General features: G+C 38.4%; 1 protein-coding gene across 3 annotated transcripts in view; it reads right to left on the reverse strand.

The window, feature by feature from the left end:
- The window catches only part of TEK (TEK receptor tyrosine kinase), a 49,781-nt gene that overhangs the window by 29,010 nt on the left and 11,992 nt on the right, over nt 1-8,779 (reverse strand). The window lies entirely within an intron of this gene.

Raw genomic sequence — 8,779 nt, forward strand, 5'->3', positions numbered from 1 at the left:
TGGATAGTGTTCTGATTCATTGTCTAAAGATAGGGAGCCTTTTGTCATATTAAACACTGCAGAGTAGCCCAGACACGTCAATGAGGCAGATGGAACACACGGAGCTTCTTCCCAGAGAAGCATAAAATATTTTTCTGCCTCTAAAAGGAATTTGTAGGCATAAGTATGGAATTATATGTCAAGCATGACTTTGCAGCTAAGGTTTCACAGCTGGAATATACTGCAAGCAGAAATTAAAATAGTGGAAGTTTTCAACTAAGAAAGCTATGCTTTAGATAAAATTTGAAAAAGAAAAAAAAAGCATCTTAGCAATAGGTAATAGTAATTCGTTGACTCCACTAAGTGGGGATTCCTACAGCATATCTTTATGATAATGCAATTTCAAATAAACCAACTCTTCTTGCTACAAAGGAACTTACCTAGTCTGGCAAAATTTAGTTAAATCACATCCTAGATGTTAGTGAAGGCTTTCAGTATGTAAGAACCAAATAAGGACAACAGAATTTAGCTCTGAGAAAAGCACAAAAAATAGAGACAGGAAGCAGCCTATCTTGGCAGCAGGGGCCAATCCTCTGCTGCCTTGAAAAAGTCCCTTCATTCCCTCCCTGGTCCTTGAAGAACAGACTTTATCAGGAAAGCAATTTGCTGTGTGTGCAAATAGATTTTGAGAAGAGAAAGCACTTGCAGAAGGCTAATGCTGTAAATGGGAAATACCATGCTAGGAAGACCCATTGCCAATTATTTATGACACATCACTCTCAGTGATGCAGTGCTTTGAGTCTTTCCAGCACAGTGAAAATGGCATCCTCTAAACAAGTTTAAATAACAGCACAATGGCTATGGCCCAGACAGCAAAATGAATGGAGAGAAACACTTGCAGTTCCTCTTGGCCCACTCCAAATTACAGGAGTGTCCTCTCTCTTGCTGGGTGATACTCAGCTGTATCTCTCATGGCTTTTCTAATACAGATTTCTGCAGCCCAGAGAGCTAATTGTGTCCTGTGCTGCATCCAAAGCAGCGTGGGCAGCAGGGGAGGGAGGAGATTCTGCCCCTCTGCTCTGCTCTGGTGAGAGCCCACCTGGAACCCTGCATCCAGCTCTGGGGTCCCAGCACAGGAAAGTCATGGACCTGTAGAAACGGGTCCAGAAGAAGCTGTGTAGATGATGGAGTGCTGTAGCACCTTTCCTATGAGGAAAGGTTGTGAGAGTTGGGATTGCTCAGCATAGAGATGACTTGAGAGAAACCTTATAGCACCTTCCAGTTCCTAAAGGGGCTACAAGAAAGTTGGAGGACTTTTGTCAAGGGCATGTAGTGATAGAATGAAGGGTAATGGCTTGAAACAACAGAAGGGTCACTTTAGATTAGATATAAGGAAGGAATTTCTTACAATGAGTGAGGTGAACCACTGGAACAGATTACCCAGAGAAGCTGTGGATGCCTCATCCCTAGAAGTGTTCAAGGACAGGCTGGATGGAGCAGCTGTCTAAACAAAGGTGTTCCTGTCCATAGCTGTGAGATTGGAACTAGATAACCTTAAAAGGTGCCTTCCAACTCAAATTATTGTATGATTCTATGATATTCATCTGGGAAAATTCTGCTAAACAGAGAATAAATTAGTTATGCTGTGTCTGTAGTCCCTGTGTATTCTTATTTCCCACCAAAATGCCATTCATATAGACACAGTCACCATGTTTTCTGTGCTGCATTGCACCAGCAAAATTTGGCTAGGATCAGCTGAAAGAAAAAGTTCTCAGAAAATCCCAGACACAGTTCAACTCAAAGAGCAAGCAAGTCTCTGATAAAGATTAAAATATCACTGCTCTAGGTCATTATTGGTGCTAGACACTAGGGTTCGTGCATAAATGTGGCAATCTTGACCTGAGATAATTTAATGCCATAGATGAGTACATACAGCTACTCTTAGGAGAAAAGTGTTGATTTGTCTTTTCTCTGCCAGTCCCTGCCCATATACTTCCAGAATTCCTCCGCTAACCCTTGTCTAGTCTCCAGGAAAGCATGGGATAATTCTAGGCATTTTCTACCTAGTGTGAGGCCTTTGCAAAGTTGTCTGTTATTTGGAAAAAATGTTCAACACAATGGCTTATGCTCCTCTTCCACAGCAAGCAGCCAGAGCAGTCAGCTCCATCACAGAATAACCACACCTCACTGTCCTACAAAGCACATATAATAAGGACACAAGTCATATTTGAAAGGGGTATTGAGAAATCAAAGCTCTGAGGAAAAGCTTTAGTTGTTAACACTCATTGGTAGCGGAAACAAAGAAATTGTTTGGACATTTACACACCTAGAGATGTATTTATTTCCTTATATTTGTAGAGCTTTATTATTGATTGCTTTAAGTAACTATGAGAAGAACTCCTCACTCCTCCTCCTGGCATTTGGAGTGTAAGAGAGGAAGGAGAAGATCTATTGTAAGAGGTAAGCAGAAAGATTAATACTTTTAAAATACTAATTATTTAAGAGAAGATGAAAAAGCAGAAAATTCCAGTAAATTCCACTCAATTTTTTTTACCATGTGAAGCAGAGAATAGATGTAATATGTAATGTTTATGTAGTACTTTTTTTTTTTTTTACTGCTATTGTTTGGAACACAAATTATTCCTGCTATTAAGTGCCTGGGAACAGGAATATAAAACATATAGATACTATATTGGCAGGGAAAATGTATAATCTGTGCTTAGTTTTGGTGTTATGCTGAAAGTGAAACATTTGGTTGCATACAACACTCGCTGCAAGATTTTAAAATCATTTAAAGACTGGTGAAAATGTATGTCCTAAACTTTTAAGTCATCAGTCCTTCTTCCTGCAAGTTTCTTAAAATAAAACAATGAGCACTCCCTCTGCATGAAATAATAATATTTTGATTTAGAACAAACACAACTTGCTAAATAGCCTAAACCTCAGTATTTCTCATTGTCTTCTTGTGTAGTTATAACTTCAGCTCTACCCTCTCCAGTTTTATTTTTTTTTGGGATAAAACAATGTACTAGATTAAAAGAATTAAATTAATCTATTTAGGACTATGAAGGGCAACCATACAAGCAATTCTGCTGAGGAAGTATAGCATTTGATTAATTATTAGGGAAGTACTGAAAAAACAATGATTTTTTAAAAATTACTTTATTAGCCAATGTGGAAGAAAATCAGGCTGGAAATAATGCAAATCAAATACGAAGAAATAAATAAAATAGAGACCAAATTCACATGTCTTCTCTTCTAAAAAGAAAAAAATAAAGTACTCCTTACTTAATATTAAAGCCAGACAAAAACTAACCCAGAAATTAACTGTTTTTCATAGGGAGAGTAGAACATAAACCAAACCAGAATCTGGCCATTTTGTTATTTTTTTCTGGGCTCACAACACATATATTATTTTTGGTTCATTCTGTAAAAAAAAAAATAATCTGGGGGGCTTTGGAACCATGTATTCATTATATGGGCTCACTGATCTTTAAGTGCCCTGGAAATTTTATCTGGAATGCAAAGACAGCAGCAGCTCAGGTAATTTCTCCCAGTGAGTCAGATTCTCTGCTGACAGCTCATTCCTCCACAGGAAAACAAGGCTGAAATTATTACTGTTCAAAGAAATTAAGATTCTCTATCATAAAATGGGAACAGCAGGGATGAAAAAAAAGACAGAAATTCTCCTGGAAAATATCTGATAAATGAGCTAACAACCATTTATTTCCCAATATAACCTTTTTTTGTTGTTTAAGTAAAGAATCTTGTATTTTACTTGATGCTACTGTGCAGCTGTGGGATGCTTCACCATTCCAATACCAAGACCACTTGCCCTTAGAAATAGGGTACTATTTGTGGGGGCAAGGTATTGTGAAACTAGTAAGAGATGACAAATTACTGACAGGCCATCACTCTGCTACTTAGCAGTAGTGGGAGGACATGTGTGAAAAACATGTGTGAAAATAGCTTTTCAAAGCTATGAGGGCCGCCTATCTTGGTATCTTCTTCTCTGCCTTTGGGTGCCTCTGGTGCAGATGAAGGAAATGCCACTGCTTTCTTGTTTTGTCTGCATGTCAGTTGTTTCACAGTCTGTCAATACTATCTATTAAGATGAAAAAGCCAGAAGAGAAACAGTGCTGCAATTGGGATTTCCAGGGAGAAAGCCATGCCTAAATATGCCTATGTATGTTTTCGTTTGTGTGTGTGCGTGTGTGTGTGTGTGTGTGTGTGTGTGTGTGTGAGTAACTCAAAACAAGAAAGAAACCAAAACATGGTTTGTCATGATTTTTGGTTGACCACAAGAGAGTAAAATGAAAAACAACATATCAGCAGCAATGGCTATTTGAATAACTAGCTGACAGTATGCCAGATAATGCTGAAAATGCTGTAAAAGGGTGAAGAATGTGGGAAAGCTCCAATAGAACAGGCTTGTAGTTCAGGTGCATCTGGTTGGATTTGCAGCCAGAAAAATATGGGTATCATCTAATCAAGAGCGTATGAGCACATCAAAATAAGTATGTCCATAACAAGGCTGGCCCTTGTAAGTTGCATTATGAAGCTCTTATTCGTACTGCAAATGTTTACTGTTTGTTGTATGTGGGCATGTGCCAAGCTGAAGTAGGCAAAGTAACACAGGTAAACAATTAGTCGGTGCATACAATAAAGCATAAGGCTGGCTGTCTGTGAGCACAGACTACTGGGAGAACACATTCTAATACGCTCTTGCCTTACAGAAGGGCACCCTCCCTTTGCCACTTACTGATTTTTCTGAGTAAAGTAGCTGGGAAGTGTTTCTGGTGCTAAGCACACTTTGTGACTAAGGAGGCCAAGGCCCCTGACCAGTGGCTTGTCTGTGATGAACAGCCAGGAAATAACACACGGAAAAATCATCAGCACAATCAGAAGTGCAGTTGGAACTGCATTGTCAAGGAAGGCTTGTTACACTCCAAAGGAGAAATTAACTCAGCCACTTCATTAGTCAGGCTGACAGTGCAAAGAAATAAATAAATAGCAGGCAAGAAAAAAAATACCAGCCTTGAAGTTAAAAGCTTGCATTTCTGAAAAGAGAAATGTCGTTTCTTAATGTATCTTTCAAAAATCCCTTCAGAGCTTACTAAATGCCTAATATCTTTACACCTTAAAGGAGTTAATACTTTCAAATTATCAATTACAAAATGGATTTTGATAGCTTTTTAACTTCTTTAAGATATGACCCTTGTTTAACAGCTAGAGAACAGTTATCAAATCTATAATATAAACAATCAGCATTTTAAACTCCTTATAGAAAATTCTCTATTTTAGACATGGGTTGCTGTTTGCTGTGTGCCTCCACTGAAACCACAGTGGAACAGCACCCTAAATATGATCTACCAGCACAGCATAGAGACTGTCTTTGGAAGGTAGTTCTACATGGCAGATTCTCTAAGATTGTCACCCCTTCACTCACAGATATACCTTACATTACAGAAGGACCTGCCCATGGAGTTAAATCTGTTTCACACAAGTAGTAGGTACATCCATTTTCGATTAATTGCTCCTGTGCCTATCTGACACTCTTCATACCACCATCACTTTTGGTCTTCCAAGAGAGCTGAAGAGGGTTTTTGTTTGTTTAGGAGTTGGGTCTAGGCCAAGCATGCTCGTGTATGTGACTGATACAGAGCCAGTTTCCAGCCCAGGTAATTCTCATTGTCATCACATGAAGGACAAACTGCATCTCCCCTGCCCTAGAGACAGCTGCTCAGTGACAGTCTATTCTCCCTCCTGTACAGTAAAGCCTTCCAGATAAAAATCTTGTGGGTATCAGACAATCTGTGAAAAATATTACAACTTCAGTTTTCCCTTAGATGAAAATTCAGCAAAAAAGAAATCAACCCATCTCTAATCATGACTAAGTATGAAAAACATATAATGCATGTGTGTTCATGTATCTATATATGAAAATTGTACCTAAAACAATAGCATATGTTAATATTTACAAATGTAAAGTGGTTTCATTTCACCCTTTCAGATCTGATTACTTTGGTCCTGATATAATGCCTTTTTTACTCCTGACTATTACCAGCTGTTGAAATGACCTTTGGAAACACAAGCTTCCTGAGAGCTACTCTGCTTTTCAGTAGGTGTGAACCAGGCACTGTATGGCAGGCAGATGCAATTTCAGAGTCTCACAAATCAAATACTCTTCAGGAACAAAAGGTGAATTTGTTTAAAATTCCTCTAATTCACACTAGCAGTTTGATAATTTCGGTGTCAGAAAGGTTGTGCATCAGTGTAATGTCTGGTCATGTAACAAATATCTGATACTAAAATCTCACAGTTACAGTTATGAAATATCTGAGATTAAAAGGTCAGAAATGGTTTTCCTTAATTTCTTTGTGTAAGGTTCAAAACTCCAGCACTCAGCCATACAACACACTGAAGTTCAGGTGCCACTTTCATCTGACAACAGCCTATTTGAAGATGCTCACAGAGGCCTATCCCTTTAATTATGGGAAGAATGACATTCCTGGTCACTGTCACAAGCATGGATTAGCCACTGGTTAATACAGGTTTTCTTTTGGTTAATTTAAGCTTCAAAAGAGAAATAAAAGTCTTGAAACAAAATTGTTAGAACTTTCCAATCCAAATAAAAGTTTTGATTTGTCATTTGGAAAAGCCTACAGCATTCTAAAGGTGCATGTCTGTCTGGTAATGTATGTTAAAAGCTGTTCAACCTTCCAAGTATGAAAATGAGTCACATAATAATGACAATTTAGATTTTTTTTCATAACATCTACTGATACCAAAGAAAATACAGCCATCAATATAGATGATAGAGAGCTATTGAATGCTACTGTACTGGTTTGCTCCACTGCTACCTCTTTCTAAAAAGGCTAATACAATCTTTTGAGTCTTTTACCATATATGGGTCCAACAGCTAAATCAGAAAAAAAATCCTGTATTTTTGAAAAGCTACTGGATCTAAGATTATTGGCACAGCAAAACTGTAGCACAGAAAATTCCATCTTGGAGAATAGAGACATTTGACAATGTATTTGTTTCCTGATAGAAACAGTCAAAGAAATGTTCTTGAAGCTAATTGTAATTGTTGCTGGTTTTCACCAATCCTTTACTGGTGGTGATCATCTTGCTAAAATAAGGCTCACTTGAACATTTCTGATAGTTAGCTCACTGTGAGAAACTGCAGGCAGATCTCTAGACCATCTGAGAATACCTGAGGATGCCTGAGACATTTCTGAGGCAAAACACTAGCTGGAACACTCATTCCTTGCCTTTAGAGGAATAAGTAAATCTGCAGCTCCTCTTTGGTCAGAACTTAACAGACTGAACCTAGCCACAAGCTTGGTATTTGAATCCATACTTCAGGATAGATGTCAGCATAGTTTTGCTGGTCCAAAATGTCAGGGACATTAACAATCAAAAGAAAAAAACATGTGGTGATACTAAGTCTAGTTTGAAGAATTCCAGCAGGATTAAATTCAACTTCCTATCAGTTTAATTGAACATTTGCTATGGAATGTACAGAGTGCAAAAGTGAGCATTTGTATATTCTTTGAATGCCACCTACCAAATTGGATCATTAGCTCTAGCTGCTTATGGAGTACTGCTATTAAAAATAAAAAGACATTAAAGCAAAGGCCATTTCTTCTAATGGGAGCCAAGTCAGTGGTTTTCACCTTGGAAGAGGGTGGAGTGGGTTTTGTGCCTACCCAGCAACACCAGAGAAGAAATCAGAAGAAACCCAGAGAAGCCCACAATCATCTGGGAGAAAGTTAAGCCAGTTCAGTGTCTGTGCTGAGTGTAGACCCTCCCCTGCTCAGGGAATTCATTCCTGCTTTCCTGAACTCCGCCTGCAGTATCTAGAGGAAAGCAGGCACGCATTGTCTTCCACTGTTCGCCCCAGGAAACATGATATCATTCTCAAACAAAAGCGGGAAAGCTGACAGATCTATTGAGATGGGTGTGACTACAGCACACACCTCGCCGGTCAGCCTCTGTGGAAAATGCAGTGACCGGCAGCTCATCGGTGCTGGGCTGTCTGTGCTCTCCGCATTTTTTTATCTAATCTCTGCAAATTACTTGTTTCTCCTGTACTTGTGACATAATGAACGTCGTTGCTGTCTGTGTCAAACAGGTATATGACACCATGCAGAGGAACAGGAGGCAAAGGAAAAGGATTGGAATAACTGGACTTTCTTTACTTCTCTATCCATAATGCTTACAGCACCAGATATTTCCAAAAAGTGTAAAGCTGGGAGTGATCTGAGGAGCAAATAGGTTGAATCCATGTGCAGCTAAACAATCAAGAAATTGAAGCCAAAGAAGAGGAATTAGTAATTACAATATGCAACCCATTAGAGCAATAGCTAGATAAGAATATTTCCAAACATGATTTCAACAGATTAAAAACTTTTTTTTTCTCTCTGCATTAACCTCTAGCCTTTTATAGATACCAAAAATAACATCTCAAATTCGCAATTTTATTGTTAACAGCTGTTAGCATGCTGCTAATCAAGAAGATCTGTGCAAAGCAATTGTGAAGAAAGTTGCATGGAAATGAGGACTTCTGCCCTTTCTTGCTACTTTCTGGTTTTCATTGCAGGACAATTTGCAGTTCTACAAGCACATTACATTTTTCCTGTAAGATGGACTGGAACAATCTATATATTTCTCAATAAAATGGTCAAGGGTGAGTTGAGTCTAAGGTTATCATGTGACTTGTATTTTTCTTTTACAGATTTTTGCAGAAAAAATTGACTAGAAAATTAAAATGAGGATTGTAAAAGCAATACTC

The sequence above is a fragment of the Sturnus vulgaris genome, chromosome Z (assembly GCF_052056855.1).
Source record: "Sturnus vulgaris isolate bStuVul1 chromosome Z, bStuVul1.hap1, whole genome shotgun sequence".
In the NCBI taxonomy this organism is placed as follows: Eukaryota; Metazoa; Chordata; class Aves; order Passeriformes; family Sturnidae; genus Sturnus; species Sturnus vulgaris.